The sequence below is a fragment of the Procambarus clarkii genome, chromosome 15 (genome assembly GCF_040958095.1).
Source record: "Procambarus clarkii isolate CNS0578487 chromosome 15, FALCON_Pclarkii_2.0, whole genome shotgun sequence".
In the NCBI taxonomy this organism is placed as follows: domain Eukaryota; kingdom Metazoa; phylum Arthropoda; class Malacostraca; order Decapoda; family Cambaridae; genus Procambarus; species Procambarus clarkii.
In genome coordinates, this window is record NC_091164.1 from 12,870,311 (window position 1) to 12,888,861 (window position 18,551).

Here is an 18,551-nt window from a genome sequence, read left to right on the forward strand (position 1 = left end):
AGCTCATACCTCTCAGTTCCGGGACAAGTCTGGTGGCATACCGCTGAATCTTCTCTAACTTTTTTTTTTTTTTTTTTTTTTCGTGTGTGTGTGTGTGTGTGTGTGTGTGTGTGTGTGTGTGTGTGTGTGTGTGTGTGTGTGTGTGTATGCGCGCGCTTACTGTATACTCACCTAATTGTATTCGCCTAATTGTGCTTGAGGGGATTCAACTTCGGCTCTTTGATCCCGCCTCAGCCTTCTTTTCTTCTTCTAAAACTCCTAGAATATTGTTCAAAATATTGTACACAGTATCTTGAGAAAAAATGCTGGTTTCATCCGAAAATTTGGTGTTCAATACATTTATACATATAGTGGGTCTTTCCTTCACCTTTAATAATAATAATAATAATAATAATAATAATTCAGTAAACCGTAAATAATTCAGTATTTGCAAGATTTCTCGTTAGGGTGACGTCACACAGTCCAGTGGTTCTGTTTCTTTGCCATAGATGGTGTACTGCTGTTGTTGCAGGGATGGCTTTAACTATTCATTCCTGGTGGAAATTGGAAGTTATTATCTATTCCCAGTTAGGTGTGGCAGTAATTATCTACCTTCAGTCTGAAGTGGCAGTCGGTATTATTTTCATATGTAATATAACTGACTTTATCCACAGTTATTTACAGTTATTTTTAATTTTCGCAGAAAGTGCTCCTGGCCAGGGAAGAGAGGCGACAACGGACGGTTATATAATTTGGGCGATTGCAATATCTAGTAAGTACCTTCAGGAACAGGGTCAGATATGACAAATGCAGTTCAATACAGTCACTAGTAAATGTTCAGCTTGAAACAATTTTAGCACCAGGCACCTAGCTCAAAAATGTACATTTAATGAATCTCAAGAAAGAGCTTTGAGTTTTATATCATGATTGTGCTGTATTACTGTATCAATAAGGGCTATAGAACAGTCGTCTTGATATCTGCATGCGTTGGCAAAACAAACTTTAATAACAGCAACTGCTTTACCTGGATTTAGGAAGACCTCACAAAGATTATTTGGAGCGGTTTTGGGCACAATTCATTACACTATGATCATAAATTTATTCAACTTTTAGGCTAGTCATCTTCAACTGTTAATTCGTTGGGTAATGCGGATATCGTCATATGAAGATTTAAACAATTATTGTCTGGATTTTACACAAATCTTGAAAATAAGGATATAATAGGTCTATGTGAATGTAATGGTGTTTACCTTGAAAGAAATCCTGTTACCATTTCATGGTTACGAATATGGTCATGAATGTTCCTCGGGGAATGCGGTCATCATCTTGAGTTGATTTCGGGGCTTTAGTGTCCCCGCGGCCCGGTCCTTGACCAGGCCTCCACCCCCAGGAAGCAGCCCGTGACAGCTGACTAACACCCAGGTACCTATTTACTGCTAGGTAACAGGGGCATTCAGGGTGAAAGAAACTTTGCCCATTTGTTTCTGCCTCGTGCGGGAATCGAACCCGCGCCACAGAATTATGAGTCCTGCGCGCTATCCACCAGGCTACGAGGCCCCTTAAATCATCACCTGACGATTTAAATAATTATTGTCTGGGTTTTATATGTATGTTTCAAATATGGACAGGCTATGTAGCACCATCAAATGTGCGGGATAATCAGAGGGCGCTAAATATCACCAAGGATGCCAATACGAGAACAGAAACGCATAAGGCGAACGATATACAAAGTATCTGAGTCACCAAGAATTCTATCGAAGGACAAGCGACCGCGGGGGACGGTGGGAAAACAAGACACACGCTCGTCCCGAAAGTCAGGACATTCAACAAGAATATGCACGACCGTAAGAGGGACAATGCAATTTGGACAATAAGGAGCAGGGCGGTGCTCCAAGTGACCACGAGTTAAGTGAGTATGGCCAATATGCAACCTCCCCAGAGCCCTTTTCCATCGCCGGCTACGGTGGTAGGAGGACGGCCACAAGGACACACAACTCTTAAGAGTACGCAATTTGTTACCAGTAACAGAAGACCAACAAGCCTGCCAACGGGTAAGGATGGAGGAATGAATAATCGGATAAAAGCCAGAATAAGGAATACCTTTATGAGAGATGGGACAAGAGCGGACAGCTTCCCTGGCGGCAGCATCCGCACGCTCATTAAATGAGACACCAACATGGCTGGGAACCCAGCAAAACTCAACAGACTTAAATTTACTGTGAATAAGAAACAGCCAGTGCTGGATCTCTACAATCACTGGATAAACCGGATTAAAGGAAGCGAGAGCCATGAGGGCACTACGAGAGAGAACAACAACTACAAAGGAAGAGAAAGTAGGAGACGAAGAGCATAGAGAATAGCATAAAGTTCCTCTGTGAAGATGCTAGTCTCCGGAGGTAAGCGACACATAAGTGCAATCAGGAAAAACAACAGAGTAACCTACACCGTCCGCAGACTTAGACCCATCGGTGAAGATGGAAACGGAGTGGGAGTGAGAAGAAAATGGTCAAGGAAAAGGCGTTTTAGAACCGTGGGAGGGATAAAATGTTTAGTGATGCAGGTTAAAGATGTACAAAACTGCCGAAAGGCGACTCTCCACGGGGGCAAAGAAGGAACAACACGAGGAGAATTATTAGAAAATACGAACTGAGAGAGATTCATGTAAGCGAGATAACCGAACAGAAAGAGGGAGGTGGTGAAGAGGAACAGGAACTGCAGGAGGGTCAAAAGTTAAAACACGACAGAGGCGAGAGGAAGGATGTTGCAAGGACCGCGCAAAATGCGAAGACAGTAGCAATCACAGCGGTGCTAGAGAGACAGGAAGCCAGTGTCAACATACAAGCTGAGGACGGGAGTCGAACGAAAGGCACCAGAACTGAGGCGCAACCCAGTATGGTGCAAATCATCAGGACGGCGAAGAGTAGAAGGAGAAGCAGACGAGTAAGCAGGGCAACCATATTCGAGCTTAGACAGGACGAGAGAGGAATGTAAAGCAAGGAGAGTGCGCCGATCTGCTCCCCAAGAAGTATTGGACAATACTGGAAGGAGGGTAAGGGCCTTAGAGCATTCAACACGGAGGCAAGATATATGGGGCGACCAAGACAAACGAGTGCCAAAAATCAACCCCAAAAGCTTAGCAGAATTCTTGTACACAACAGACGTGACCATAAAGCGACAAAGAAGGACAAAGAACGATACGCTTCCGAGTAAAAGTCATAGCACAAGTCATAGCACATGTAGAGAACCTAAAGCCATGATTGGTGGCCCAAGACGACACGGCATCAATCGCAAGTTGAAGTCGCCATTGAAGGAGAGGCGAATCATCACCCTGACAGCAAAGGGTAAGATAGTCAACATAGAGAGCAGAGAAGACGCCAGAAGGAAGAGATAAAAGAAGACCATTGAGGGCAACCAGAAAAACAGAGTAGTGCTCAGAACACTACCCTGGGGCACACCTTCGTATTGCTGAAAAGAGTCAGAGAGAGCGGTACCAAGGCGCACCCGAAAGGAACGAAGTTGGGATAGAATATGATATCGCCAAGTGGTGTCGTAAGCCTTTTCAAGGTCAAAAAGGACGGCAACAACGGAGAACTTGGCAGCAAAAGCAATACGAATATAGACCTCCAAGTTCACCAGGACATCTGTTGTGCTGCGGCACTTGCAGAAACATAATTGAGAAGGAGAGAGGTGGTGATAGTGTTCTAAGAACCACATCAGATGAACGTTAACCATACATTCAAATTGTTTGCAGACACATCTTGTGAGGGCAATAGGGCGAAAGTCCTTAGAGGATGTTCCCAGAGACCCTGGTTTGCGAACAGGACCCTGGTTGGCGAACAGGACCCTGGTTTGTGAACAGGACCCTGGTTGGCGAACAGGACCCTGGTTGGCGAACAGGACCCTGGTTTGCGAACAGGGAGGACAACGGCATCGAGCCAGTCCTCAGGGACTGATGACAACTCCCAGATCCGATTATACAGACTCAGTAAATAATGAGACTTCCACGAAGGGAGATGGCGAAACATATAATGAATGCCATCGGAGCCCGCTGCCATTGAACCGCAGAGGGCCAGGGCAGACCGAAGTTCAGAGAGAGGGGGAGAGGGAGAGAGGGAGAGAGGGAGAGAGGGAGAGAGGGAGAGAGGGGGAGAGGGGGAGAGAGGGGGAGAGGGGAGGAGAGAGGGAGAGAGAGAGAGGGAGTGTATGAGAGTGTGTGTGTGAGTGTGTGTGAGAGTGTGTGTGTGTGTGTGTGTGTGTGTGTGTGTGTGTGTGTGTGTGTGTGTGTGTGTGTGAGAGTGTGTGTGAGAGTGTGTGTGAGTGTGTGTGTGTGTGTGTGTGTGTGTGTGTGTGTGTGTGTGTGTGTGTGTGTGTGTGTGTGTGTGTGTGTGTGTGTGTGTGAGTGTGTGTGAGTGTGTGTGTGTGAGCGAGTGTGAGTGTGTGTGTGTAATTACCTAAGTGTAGTTACAGGATGAGAGCTACGCTCGTGGTGTCCCGTCTTCCCAGCACTCTTTGTCATATAACGCTTTGAAACTACTGACGGTCTTGGCCTCCACCACCTTCTCACTTAACTTGTTCCAACCGTCTACCACTCTATTTGCGAAGGTGAATTTTCTTATATTTCTTCGGCTTCTGTGTTTAGCTAGTTTAAATCTATGACCTCTTGTTCTTGAAGTGCCAGGTCTCGGGAAATCTTCCCTGTCGATTTTATCAATTCCTGTTACTATTTTGCACGTAGTGATCATATCACCTCTTTTTCTTCTGTCTTCGAGTTTTGGCATGTTTAATGCTTCTAACCTCTCCTCGTAGCTCTTGCCCTTCAGTTCTGGGAGCCACTTAGTAGCATGTCTTTGCACCTTTTCCAGTTTGTTGATGTACTTCTTAAGATATGGGCACCACGCAACAGCTGCATATTCTAGCTTTGGCCTAACAAAAGTCGTAAACAATTTCTTTAGTATTTCTCCATCCATGTATTTAAAAGCAATTCTAAGGTTAGAAAGTGTAGCATAGGCTCCTCGCACAATGTTCTTAATGTGGTCCTCAGGTGACATTTTTCTATCTAAAACCACCCCTAGATCCCTTTCTTTGTCAGAATTCTTTAAAGATTTCTCACATAATATATAGGTTGTGTGGGGTCTATGTTCTCCTATTCCACATTCCATAACATGACATTTATTAACATTAAATTCCATTTGCCAAGTGGTGCTCCATATACTTATTTTGTCCAGGTCTTCTTGAAGGGTATGACAATCATCTAAATTTCTTATCCTTCCTATTATCTTAGCATCATCAGCAAACATGTTCATATAATTCTGTATACCAACTGGTAGATCATTTATATAGACAATAAACATCACTGGTGCAAGAATTGAACCCTGTGGTACTCCACTTGTGACATTTCTCCATTCAGATACATTGCCTCTGATTACTGCCCTCATTTTTCTATCAGTCAGAAAATTTTTCATCCATGATAGAAGCTTACCTGCCACCCCTCCAATATTTTTCAGTTTCCAGAACAACCTCTTATGTGGAACTCTGTCGAAAGCCTTTTTTAGGTCCAGATAGATGCAATTTACCCAACCATCTCTTTCCTGTAATATCTCTGTGGCTCGATCATAGAAACTGAGTAAATTCGATACACAGGATCTTCCAGATCGAAAACCATACTGTCTGTCTGATATTATATCATTTCTCTCCAGGTGTTCTACCCATTTAGTTTTGATTAGTTTTTCCAATATTTTGACTATTACACTTGTCAATGATACAGGTCTATAATTAAGGGGGTCTTCCCTGCTGCCACGTTTGTAGATTGGAACTATGTTAGCCTTTTTCCACACATCAGCTACAGCTCCTGTACACAGGGATGCCTGAAAAATCAGTTGAAGTGGAATGCTGAGCTCAGGTGCACATTCTCTCAGAACCCATGGTGAAACTCCATCTGGACCAACTGCTTTGTTCTTACTTAGCTCCTTGAGCATTTTTTCCACTTCGTCTCTAGACACCTCTATGTGCTCTATGTTGTTCTCTGGAATTCTTATTGTGTCTGGTTCCCTAAAGATTTCATTTTGTACAAACACACTTTGGAACTTTTCGTTTAGTGTTTCACACATTTTCTTTTCATCTTCCGTGAATCTATTTCCCATTTTCAACCTCTGAATATTATCCTTTACCTGCAATTTGTTGTTTATGAATTTATAGAATAGACCTGGTTCTGTTTTACATTTGTCTGCAATCCCTTTTTCAAAATTTCTTTCTGCCTCTCTCCTCACTGCCGTGTAGTTGTTTCTCGCATCTTTGTATCGCTGGTATGTTTGGGGGTTCGGCCTCTTCCTGTATTGATTCCATTTTTGTGTCTTTTGGTCTCTAGTCCTCTCGCAATTTCTATTGAACCAATCCTGTTTCCTAGTTCTGCATCTGTGTGTGTGTGTGTGTGTGTGTGTGTGTGTGTGTGTGTGTGTGTGTGTGCGTGCGTGCGTGCGTGCGTGCGTGCGTGCGTGCGTGCGCGTGTGCGCAGAAATCTAAAGGACGAGATTCAAGGACAGGTTTACGGAGGAAAGATTTTGGAAGATGAAAACCAGAGCTAACAGAAGAAAAATGGGAACCCAGTTCGGTAGCGACCTGCAACGGGTCCTCTACAAGAGTTCCACGGAGGTAAAGGACCGGCGAGACATCGGGAACGAATTTACCTGCTATCTTGCAGATACACTTCCAGATCTGCGACAGAGGAGTTTCGGACGTAATGGTGGAGACATAAGATGCTCAACATTCACGTTTAGCCATACGGATGGCACTATGGGCCACTGCACTCGCCTTTCGAAATAAAAGAAAAGAATCGGCCGTCTGCCGGCGGCAGTGTCTCTTCCAGGCTGCACGTTTACAGCGGAGAGCCCGAGAACAGTCTGCATTCCAGCAGGGAATGCACTTCCATGGTCCCCGAGAGGAAGAGTGAGGAATAGAGTGGAGGGCATCGTCGAAGACGGTGTCATGAAAAAGGAGGAGAGAGCAAGGGAGAGGCAGAAGGGAGAGGTCAGAGAGAGAAGCACTGAGGGTCAATCTGCCTTAGCAAACTGCCACCTAGGGAAGGAGAGGGGAGGGTGGAAAGAGAAAAAGGTAACAAGGATGGGGAAATGATCACTGCCATGGAGGTCATCAAGAACCTGCCATGTGAAATCTAAAAAGAGACGACGAGCAAAGAGAAAGATCAAAACAGGAGAGGGTGCGAGTCCAAGATCCAAATGCGTGGGCTCACCAGAATTCAGAAGAGACAGGGAAAAAGAGAGGATGAACGGCTCAAGAAGGCGACCCCGGGTGTTCGTCAGAACATCATCCCCAATGGGAATAACGACAATTGAAATCACCTAGCAGGAGCACAGGCTCCGGCAAGAAGTCCAGTAGGTGTTTCAGATCGAGAAGAGAAAGCGGGACACTTGGGGGAGATAAATGGAACAAATGGTGTACCATTTCCTCACAAAGATACGAGCAGCAGAACAATGGAGAGGCGAAGGAAAAAGTAAGGGGACAAAGGGAACATCAGAGCGAATCAAGAGAGCAGAAGAGTTAGGAGCCCCAGCATCAGCCACGGGCAAAGGAAGAGCCACGAAAGCGACCAGGACGAGTACCAAGCATCTGTCCTGGAGACAGACACAAAGGGGCGAAAACCACAAAATCAGAAGTTGGAGTTCAAGGAAATATGCATAATAGTCACGAATGTTTCATTGAAGAATAGACATCGACAAAAAGAGAAAGGACAGCAACAAAGAACAATGAAGAAACAAAGGTGAAAAGGGAACACAGCACGTTACAGAAGCACAGGGTCAGGGTCAGCGAAGTCAGGGTTAGGGGGCATGGGTAAACCGAGTATAAAAGGAGGGAAGGGAGCTGGAGGACCGATCAGGGGCAGATCAGTAGGGTCCGAAGGAGGAAGAGGGGGGATAACCGCGGGTCAAAGACAACAGCAGGAGGTTCAAAAACCAGGGAGTGCACCTCAGCAAGGGCAGCAACCGAGAGGGAAGCAGGGACCAAAGAGACCTCCATAGCAGGAACAGGGGGCGTAACCACCGAAATGGGTGGGGACTGAGCAAGAGAGTCAGAGGTAGTAGGCGAGGAAGAAAGCGAAGGCTTTTTACCCGCCGGGGAGGAGGAAGGAGAGGAGCCATGCTTATGCTTCTGACTCAGAGACAGGTGTCCAAGCAACAATGTACTGAGTAATGGATTCTAGCATCTCGACAGGAGAAGCAGAACGAGAGCACACACGACGGCTGTTGGGAGAGCGATGGACATCAGCCTGTACTGACAGGCGGCGTGGAGAGCCAATAGACGGAGGAGAAGGATGGGAAGGAGGATCGGAGGGAGATGAGGAAGAAGACACAGGAGACATGACAGACCGGGCAGAAAGAAGGGGGTACCCCAGACAGAGGACCAGGAGGGGGACCCTTCAGGACAGAACTCAAAGGAACAGAGGAGGGGCAGTGGGCGTGTTAGGGTCGAAGGCCTGGAAACGGTTTTGAGTTTGAGGAAGGTGGGAAGGGCGAGGAGAGGAAAAGCGCAACTCTCGAGCATAAGAGACGTTATCATAAGGTGGGAGATGGCGAACTTGGTGCTTCACCTCAGGAAAAGACACGCTCCCGGTACTTCAAGGTGAGGACGGCTGCCTCAGGCTTGTAAAGTATACATGCACGGTAGAAGGTAGGGTGGAGCTCACCGCAATTGAGGCAGCGAGCCTAGGGAGAAGTGCACTCCGACTTAGAGTAACCTTCACCCCGACACAAAGGACAGAGAGACAGTCCCGGAGCAGCGGAGGGCACCATGCCCAAACCTCCAGCACTTATTACAGAGTCGAGGAGAGGGAATGTACTCCTGGACGGAGCACCTGGCACCAGCAAGAATGACAGAGGGCGGAAGGGTCCTACCATCAAAGTTAAGCTTCACAACCCGAAGGAGTTGATGGCGACGACCACGAAGGGGACGAGTAAACGAGCCTACCAGGAGGACAGAATGTCCCTGGGCTTCGAAGATATGCCAAACATCTTCGTGGCAGTCCTAGAGTTTCCGAACACCGGTTGCAACATGGGGTGGGTGGAGAATAGTGCCAACACTGGCCTTCAACTGAGCGTTCTTGGAGGCCCGAACAAGGGTCTCGCCAAGGCAGTTCAAGGCGGCCAAGTGGGAGGCTACATCCCGAGTAGGAGCAGCAACGACACTTGTACCGAGAAGGGTGGGGTGGAAAGTAACAGAGGCATCTACAGAATCAACAAGGTGCCTCTGCAGGGTAAGTCGTAGGATGCGTGGAATCCAGAGGGAGGAGATCAAAGTATTTGGCCCACGAAGCGGGATCAAACAAGGCTTGATACGCATTAGCACGGGAAGGAATCGAGCGAGTGTGGTCGTGGTGAGAACGGCATTGAGAACCCCCAGAGAGGGGTTAAAAGGCACAGTAGTCACAACTAGAGACTGAACCGTGCCAGGGGATGAAGTGGTCACCACTGGGGGCTTGGGGCTCGACCCAACCACAGAGTAGGGAGGGGAGCCGAGGGGAGTAGTAAGGAGGGTCAAAGGAGGAGCAAGGTCAGGGCCCAATGCAAGGGGGCTACAGAGCCCTGTAGCTCCGTATGGTCTTCCAACACAGTCCGACTCGGGGGCTTGGTCGCCCACCCCACGAGACTGAAAAGGAACAAGGGAAACATTATCGGCCATGAAAACGAGGAAAAAACTTTTATTCATGAATGTGCCCCCACACCCACCATGGAGCCACAATTAGAGACAGGACACCCAACAAGAGAGACATTGTCGATCTTGCCGGGGGACCCCCAGGGGTGTATCGTGAGTATACACCCCACAACCGCCACCTTAAGAACCGTCAGTCCGTCTAGATCGGGTTCAGTGACGAAAGGGGGATTGACAATAAAAGGTTCCCCTCGCTCGAGATGTTGGGTACTATAGTTCTACGGGTGCAAGAGTATGCCGCCTCAAACATCCGGGCGTCAAAACAAAAGAAGACCAAAAGAAGGTCAGCGGGATATGACAACGAGAAAGAAGAGGCAGGGAGAAAAACTAAGGAAAAGGAAAAGTTGATCAGCTGAATTAGAAAGGACAGCAGCAGGAGCACAAAGCTACAAAAGGACTATCTTAAAGAGCATCACACTCCGGCAGCCGCCCACCAAGCCCCCTCACGGTAACAATGAGCTGGACAGGGAGGGGGCTGAAGTATACAAAACAATATAAGGCATAAAAAGAGGCACAGAAAAAGACAGATAGTGGTCTGAATATATTTATTTATATACCAGAAGGTACACTGGGTTAATGAGAGTACATAGCATTGATGTTTTTACATTCGCGTCAAACCACTAACACACATTGCGTTTCGAGCAGAGTTCGAAGCACATTTTGTTTTATCGCAATGCTTTAGCTTAATGGTTCAACGCATTTTTAAACGGATTAGTTTATCTCATTGGATAAAGTCATCCATCGGTAAAGGCAATGGAAAAGGAGCTGAAGCTACAAAAAAATAAAAAATAAAATAATTGCCAAAGTTTTCCGTCATAAATACCAACTTAAAAAAAAATCATTTTTGTTTTAAACTTAATACTAAATTCATAAGATGTTGGCCACCGGTGAGGAATGCAAACATTTACTCTAATTATAAATGGTTGTTATAATTACAGATATACATACAAATAACAATAATTTTACCATATGCCAATTTTGTTTTATGTTTTACCTTTCTTAGATGTTTATTATCATAGATTTGTAATATTTTCTTAATTTATCTAGATATAAAGCTAGACTATAGTGGCAGATGATGATGGGTTTGTTCCTATTAACATGTTCTTATTGATATGTGCTTACTGATAGAGAACATAACATTGTGAACTGCCTCTTCACTTCAGGGCGTTTGGTGCAAAACTGCTCTCAATACACTACAGTTCTGTCGTTTCTGCCTTCAAACTCTTAAATGAATTATTCACATCAATACTTTCCAATAATTCATTCTACTCATACACTGAAGGTTATACTTCCTTGCAATACTCTCTATCATTGGTGCTTATAGTTTTCACCAACTGTGTCCTCTAGTCCTGTCTCTGCTTACCTAAAACACTTCTGTTTATTTTGTTTGTCTTTTTGTATCTTGTTCGACATGACCATATCTCCTCTTGATATATTCTTCAACTCTAAGTCTGTCCTCATAGTTCAGTCCAAGTACTGGTTGTATCAGCCTTGTTGTAAATCTCTAAGACTTGAACGTTATATATTTGTGAATTTCACAATTGATTGGTTCCTTTTCAGTGTAGTATACTCCAGGAATGGAATAACATAAGCCATCAGTAGTATTTTGAAGGAGTCTTTGATTAGTCATATATCAATGCCATATTTTTTTGTGTGATTGTATTAATACTGGTTCCTGACCTATTCCTAGGCTTGTAAATAAATATATTTGGCCATTTTATGTCCTTGAATCAGGAAGATGTGGTTTAACATCGGTCCTTGTCATGTTAGAGACGAGGAGATGTTAATAATGGTCCCTGTCATGTTAGTGGTGTGCAAATGTTAATAATGGTCACTGTCATGTTAGTGGCGTGCAAATGTTAATAATAGTCGCTGTCATGTTAGTGGCGTGCAAATGTTAATAATGGTCACTGTCATGTACCTGACATAGCTGTGGTAATAATTGCCTTTCTATATTCCAGGCGTGGTTATTGTAATAGTGGCCGTGGTTATAAAGTACTTGTGCTCCTCTCGGCACGGCTACAACGTGGACCAAGGATTACCTGTGTGATAGTCATCACAGCGACCACTTTCTGGCCAGAAGATACGATATGCTGACATTGACAAATATGTATTACGACAATTACATACTTGCTTGATATTACAAACTGTGATAACGAAATAACCAATAATAACGAAATCTTATAAAGAAATCACTTAACGATCCGGATATCTATTCGTTGCCTTTTGGGGTTGAATATTATACTCAGTAGGCACCTCTGTAGTTTTATTGATTAAGACAACAAGGTGTATAACTGGCCAGCCGAGGTCCACCTACTCTGAGTCTCTCGGGAGTACTGAGACTGCTGGGAGCACGGCTAGTGACTGTGTCTGGCATGACGTCAGAGGCCTACTTGCTTGTGATTGGTTATGTCTCAATGGACATACAATTTGAGTATAACATCGAAACCTGATGATATATATACCTGATATATAAATCTGATGATATCGAAACCTGAGAACGAAACCTGAGAACGAAACCTGATAACGAAACCTGATAACGAAACCTGATAACGAAACCTGATAACGAAACCTGATGATATACCTGATATATAAATCTGATGATATATATACCTGATATATAAATCTGATGATATATAAACCTGATATATAAACCTGATATCGAAACCTGATATCGAAACCCAAGATCGAAACCTGAGAACGAAACCTGATATATAAACCTGAGAACGAAACCGCATATCGAAACCTGATATTGAAACCTGATATCGAAACCTGAGAACGAAATCCTTATTACAAACACTTATCGGAATAATTTGGTAAATATTCCAGTATATCGAAGACATGATATAATGCGAAATATTAATGCAAAATATTTAAAAAAACACATTTTAAACCATTTATTTATTACGATGTGAGATTTTTCTCTACGCCTACCTCCCTTAGGAGGTGGACTACAAGTTTAAATTCTGCTCACGGCAGTTAAGCATGAGTCCAATAGAAAAAAGGAAAGTGGGAGCAAACCGCCAGGCCTCCACCACCAAAGGTGAAAACCTGTCCACAATAGGCCGCTGGCTCCTCCCAGTTAAACAGGACGTTAAAACTAATAAAGGGTAACCGACGGGTTCTCACAATCAAATATTGTATTTGATGTGGCGCTATGAATTGGAATTCGAATTCCCAAGAACAGCCGCCTTATCTAGATCACATCAACATTTAATAATATGCAGAAATATGGTGGAATAATATGGTTGAAGGGTTGACATCAAAGACCGTTTTCTATAACAACAATTTATTAATAACAAGAGACTAACTACTACATTACCGAGTTTACGTTACGTTAATGTCCATCCAGTGGCACGATAACAAACAGCTAAATAGCAACCCTTGCTGTGAGGCTGCATACTGAACTAACCTGAACACAGGTGTGCCCACTGATGACGCAATATTGCAAAACAAAGAAAAATATCACAGACTAAGTTACACCACAGCGAATGGTTACGTTATTGTACATCAAGTGGCATTTGCAACACAGCTATTCAACAGCCCCTCGAGAAGTGACAGCAGGCTCCATCTTGCCGACACTTCGGCTGACAACATGAACTAACTGAACAAATGAAGGATATCCACTGAAGACAAAGACACAAGCATGCAATCAATAGTGTCTCGGTTTCCCCCACAGCTACTATAATCACAAACTTAGGGGTCTTCCCGCCCCCCAGGAGAGACCCACGTAACTAGGAGGGTAGTCCAACAGTGACCCCCCCCTATCACAACCCAGTGTGAACACTCTTTGCAACTCCCTACAAGAAGTTGCACTGTTGTAAACAGTAACAAAGACAGGCAAGGCAGGATTCTGGGACACAGCTCCACAGATCCCTAGATGACTCTACTCTCGTTACCAGACGACAACCAAAAGAAATTGCCTTAAGTGATTAATTACGTTAATTGACTGATCGCAGCAGTCAGCAACAAAGTACTACGGTAATCACAAACAATTGTCTCACACTAGACAACAACATGATGATACTCTACGTTAATCTTTAACACTTGTCTCTCTCTTGTTAACAATAACTCAAACATATATTACATCACACTTGACTCCTAGCAAGTATTCAGTGAGTAATTCTCAATTAAGGTCAAACGGACCACTAATTACATCCCCATTGAGTTACGTTAACTAAGCCTACCCTAACTTGGTAGCTTCTCCACAGTCTGTCAAAAATTTACTAGTGAGTGTTAATTACCCTAATTAATTCCCTAATTCATTCTGAGCAATTAATTATCTGTTACCAGGACTGATAATTAATCATCCATAAATACGTCTCACTCCGCACTGCCTAAGCAGGTCTCATCAAACACTGAATTCATGGGAAAGGAGTTAATTACCCTAATTAACAAGATGTGCCACTAATCCACTGTCCTCAGACAGGATATGATTAATACAACGATTTATGCTAGCTCCATGACCTCGCTTTACCGAGTCATCGGAGCTCTCCAATGTTAATTACTCCACTTATTAACCTGAGCCACTAATTGCTATACCCCAGAAAGGTAATTAGTCTCGAGCATATTACGTTAACACAAATACTGACAGACTCTGACAGATCCTCTCCTACTACGTGAATTCATGATGAGAAGGCTAATTACATAATTAGCTAGAGTGGTCAATCAATTGTCACATGGGCAATTAATTGCTCCCGAGACGTATCTCACTCAAGCTCAACACTTCTCTCTTATAACAGCCTCACTCACTCCACAATACTAAGTGTGCACCCCTTATCCAGTTAATTACCCCTTACTTAATTAACTCACTGAATCCTTAAGTCCTCAACACAACTTAAAGAAACAAAGTAACCCCAGCGTTACATAGGTCACACTACAATGGCATGCAACATCATAAAAGCATTGCCCACATATGGTTGCGTCTACTGCAACTCGCTAATTACTGTGCCCACACAATAATGACACACGATTGTGCAACACACAAGAGTATACGAATATTACTGCCCCCCTCTTTTCCTTGCACCCGATTGCAAAGGACTACTGTGAACACACACACTTACCTCAGCAAGGCAATTAACCCATCAATTGCCTGCTCTCATTAAGCACTGTGAATTCCCCTGAATACTCCTAGAGGTCCCTTAACCCCTCAACACAGTTCCTGGGCAATAATATCGTATAAACTGAAGCAATACTGCACAAACCTGCAACATAATGATGCCGTCAGCATACCCCACATGCTAATGACATCATTAGGCAATCAGTCAGCAATCACATCTACTGACTTACCACACAACACAGTACATAAACATGCAAATGAACACAGAAATGGCATTCACATAATCAACGAAAATTATATCAAGTAAATGTACTGCCTACCTCTAATGATTATAATTTTACAGTACTCTATGGCATTAATCCAGTCTGAACGATTATATAGAATCGACAGGCTGGATCACTTATATGGTAAATCTCTACACTGACCGGTTACATACTCTAGTCAGTCTACTATATATACATTATGATACTACAGTGTGGTCCCGTGTATAATATCTATCTCCAGGTACCGCCCTACTAACACCTGGACCCTACTGACGGCTGTCACTCAGCTGCTTCTCTAGCCTGGCGAGGCTCTGAGACAACTCTTACCGTGAATTTCCACCGGTATGCATCACACTGTAATAGTACTCATTTCTACTGCCCTCTTTCCCTTATTTTTTCCTCATTTCCCAAGTCACTACCACACTAGCTGACAACACTTAGCTTGCTTGCTCCTCATGCGTCGACAAGATGTGGCCCTAGGCTGTCCCGGGAAAGTGGCCAAAGCATGTGGCCAAGGCATGTGGCCACCGCGTGGCCCACAGCGCCCCTCCCGAGCTGAGAGGGGGGGTGGGGTTTGGTAGCCGGCGCGCGGGCAGGCGGCTGGGTGGCCTGGGGGTGGCCACGGGTAGTGCATGACGTCATAGCACCCCACCCGGCTGAGCTGGCGGGTGGGGTGGGGTGGGGTGGGGTTTGGCCGCGCGGGTGGCGTGGGGTGGGGTGGGGCTTGGCCGCGCGGGTGGGTGCCCCCCCTCCCCCAAGCAGCTGGCCAAGGTGGGCTGCGCGGGCGGGCGCGCACATGGGTGCCTCAGGCTGGCAGGCTGCCGCCCACAGGAGTACCCACACGGCTGGGGGTGACAATGGCCGGCGGCGTCCCCACACTGACGCAGCCTGGCGGAATGCAAAGTCCAACATGGGCCTGTAATATCACACTCACTTACACTGCCCAACACCAATTGTCCATTGCCACTAGACAGGATACTCGACCCACCTGTTACACCATGAGGCTCTGCCAGCTGCCTCATGTGTGGAAACAGTCAACTGTCTCTTTAGCTTTTAACTTTTCCTTCCGTAAATCCTTGGCCCCAATTCACCTAATTGGGCCTTGACACAATCCCTGATGGCAGGAGTGCCATATTCGATGTGTAATTTGGACGAGAGAAGCGATTAACGTGGGGTGGAGGTGGCCAGCCTGCCACCTCCACCAGACACTGCCTCCTCCGCTGGCCGCCCAATTCAAACTGTCTCCCTGGCGGGCAGGGAAACAAATACCCATACCTCCTCCCTACTTTGTCTTGACCAATCAGCCTGGAGCCGGCACACTACCAAGATGCCGCCTCCAACCACAGCTCTTCGCGCCAAAACTAGGCTTGGAGAAAACACATGCCTAAACTAATCACCTCTCTCCGTCACCCTCGGGCGTCCTGTGACGTCACAAGGAGGGCGAGGCCTAAAACAAAGGCGTGATGTCTCCCATGTGGGGTGGAAAGGCAACGTTCACTCCACACTCCCCCCACCTCTAACGGTTTTAGTCAAGTACCTCTTCATCCTATTTCACAGAAACAAAAATTTCTGTAATTCTCTCTACAGAGCAATCACAGACTTCTAACTACTCACAAATGATAGTCCATAACATAAGCTTTCATTCAACACCCAACAAGCATATGTTATTTTGAAAGCTTCAGTTTCTAGAGTGACTAGCCTAATCTAGAAACTAGGAAAACTAGCTGAGGGATCTAGATCCCTCACATACGAAATGTTAACAAAATATTCATTAAGCTTTATGATTGTATTTCTTAATACAAATCATATTAAACTGACACAATATTCTAATATCATAATGCTTATTATAATAATCTGTTAATGAACTTAAAGTTTAGGAAGGAATTTAAATTTTGTGTGAATTTAAATTTTGTGTGAATTTTAATTTTGTGAATTTAAATTTTATGTGAATTTTAATTTTGTGAAATTAAATTTAAAATTGAATTAATATTTTGTTTTGAATTTCTTATTGCAAACACCAATGTCGATATATTTGACATTGATAATTTCGTAAAGTGAATTATGAAAATTTAATCAGATAGTTAATTATACTGTGATTTCAAAATATATAATAATTTTCTAATAACAAAATCCTTATTACAAACTCGGATATCAAATTATTCGGGAAAATATTTTGATATAAAAATTCTTAATGCAAAATATTTACAAGCATTTTAAATATTTTGGTGATTCCGAAATATCAGGGTGACGCAAAAGTTACTTTACCATAATAATATTCCATTACTACAATTGTTTTTAAAATTTTTAATAAAAAAATGAAGTAATAAATTTATTTCAATTCTGGTGTGGTTTGGTCATCATATTTTCAGCCATGTTGTTGTGACTCATCGTCTGCAAGTAATAACAAAATTAATAAAAATTAATAACAAAACTAATGAAAATTCAATTTGATTTTTATTTATTAAAGCAATGTCTGTTGATTAATTTTGTTATTGTTTTATTTATTATTTAATTTTTTATAATGATGTAGTGATACAAATGTTTATTTACGAAAAAAGTCGTAATTTAATTAATACCACTGTAATAGAGATTATTTCTAAATGAGAGTAAATATACACGGTCACTGCTGGGAACTAACACTTCAACATCATTTCTCTGTACGTTAAAGTTAGTCTTAACTGTTAAGGGTGACTTGAAGGTTAATTTACCTAATACTATTTATTCCATTATCACTTATTTAAAAATTATAATAATAACAATAAAACAGTAATAAATAAAAAATACATTTATATTAATATTGCTATTGTTTTATTTAACTTTTTAAAAACGGTTGGGTAATGGAATAGTATTACGTTTCAATAACCTTTGCGCCGCCCTGTATATAAATATATATTACCAATATGTCAGTAATAAAAAATAATCACCCATGTCCACCATTTTCAGGACATGTCACTAAGGACGACCTGTCACTCACGCTGCTAATACCAGATGTCCAACCTTTTCTGCTTAACCTCTAAATCCTACTTAACAGTACTCTATTGCTAGGTCATATAAAAAGAGTATTTTTCTTTTACAAAATATTCACACACATTCTACTGGTAAACCATAATTAACACATGACTGTCGGCACTACAGTCATGGCCATAGACTGTAGTACATAGCCATTGTAGAAGCCATAGACAGTATGCCTATGCACTCTGCACCAGATCCTGCTTCTTCGAACTCTATATTCATCGAGAACTGTAAAAAAAAAAACCACTATCTCAGGTCCTTCACATTCATTAGAGACCGAGCCTAGATACTGGGGTTATCCCTAACATACTAAAAACAGCAGAGCTAACACCACTCCATAAAGGAGGAAATAAGGCAGAGGCAAAAAATTGCAGACCGACAGCACTAACATCACACATCATAAAAATTTGTGAAAGAGTGCTAAAAAGTCAGATCGTCAAAATACATGGAATCACAGCATCTCCATAATCCCGGACAACATGGTTTCAGAACAGGGCGCTCTGGCCTATCACAGTTGC

General features: G+C 43.5%; 1 long non-coding RNA gene across 1 annotated transcript; it reads left to right on the forward strand.

The window, feature by feature from the left end:
* The first annotated feature begins 211 nt into the window (after positions 1-211).
* On the forward strand, positions 212-17,008 carry LOC138364903 (uncharacterized). The gene is made up of 2 exons (XR_011228618.1): positions 212-751; positions 11,661-17,008. It is a non-coding gene; the product is annotated as an uncharacterized lncRNA (long non-coding RNA).
* Positions 17,009-18,551: the final 1,543 nt, after the last annotated feature.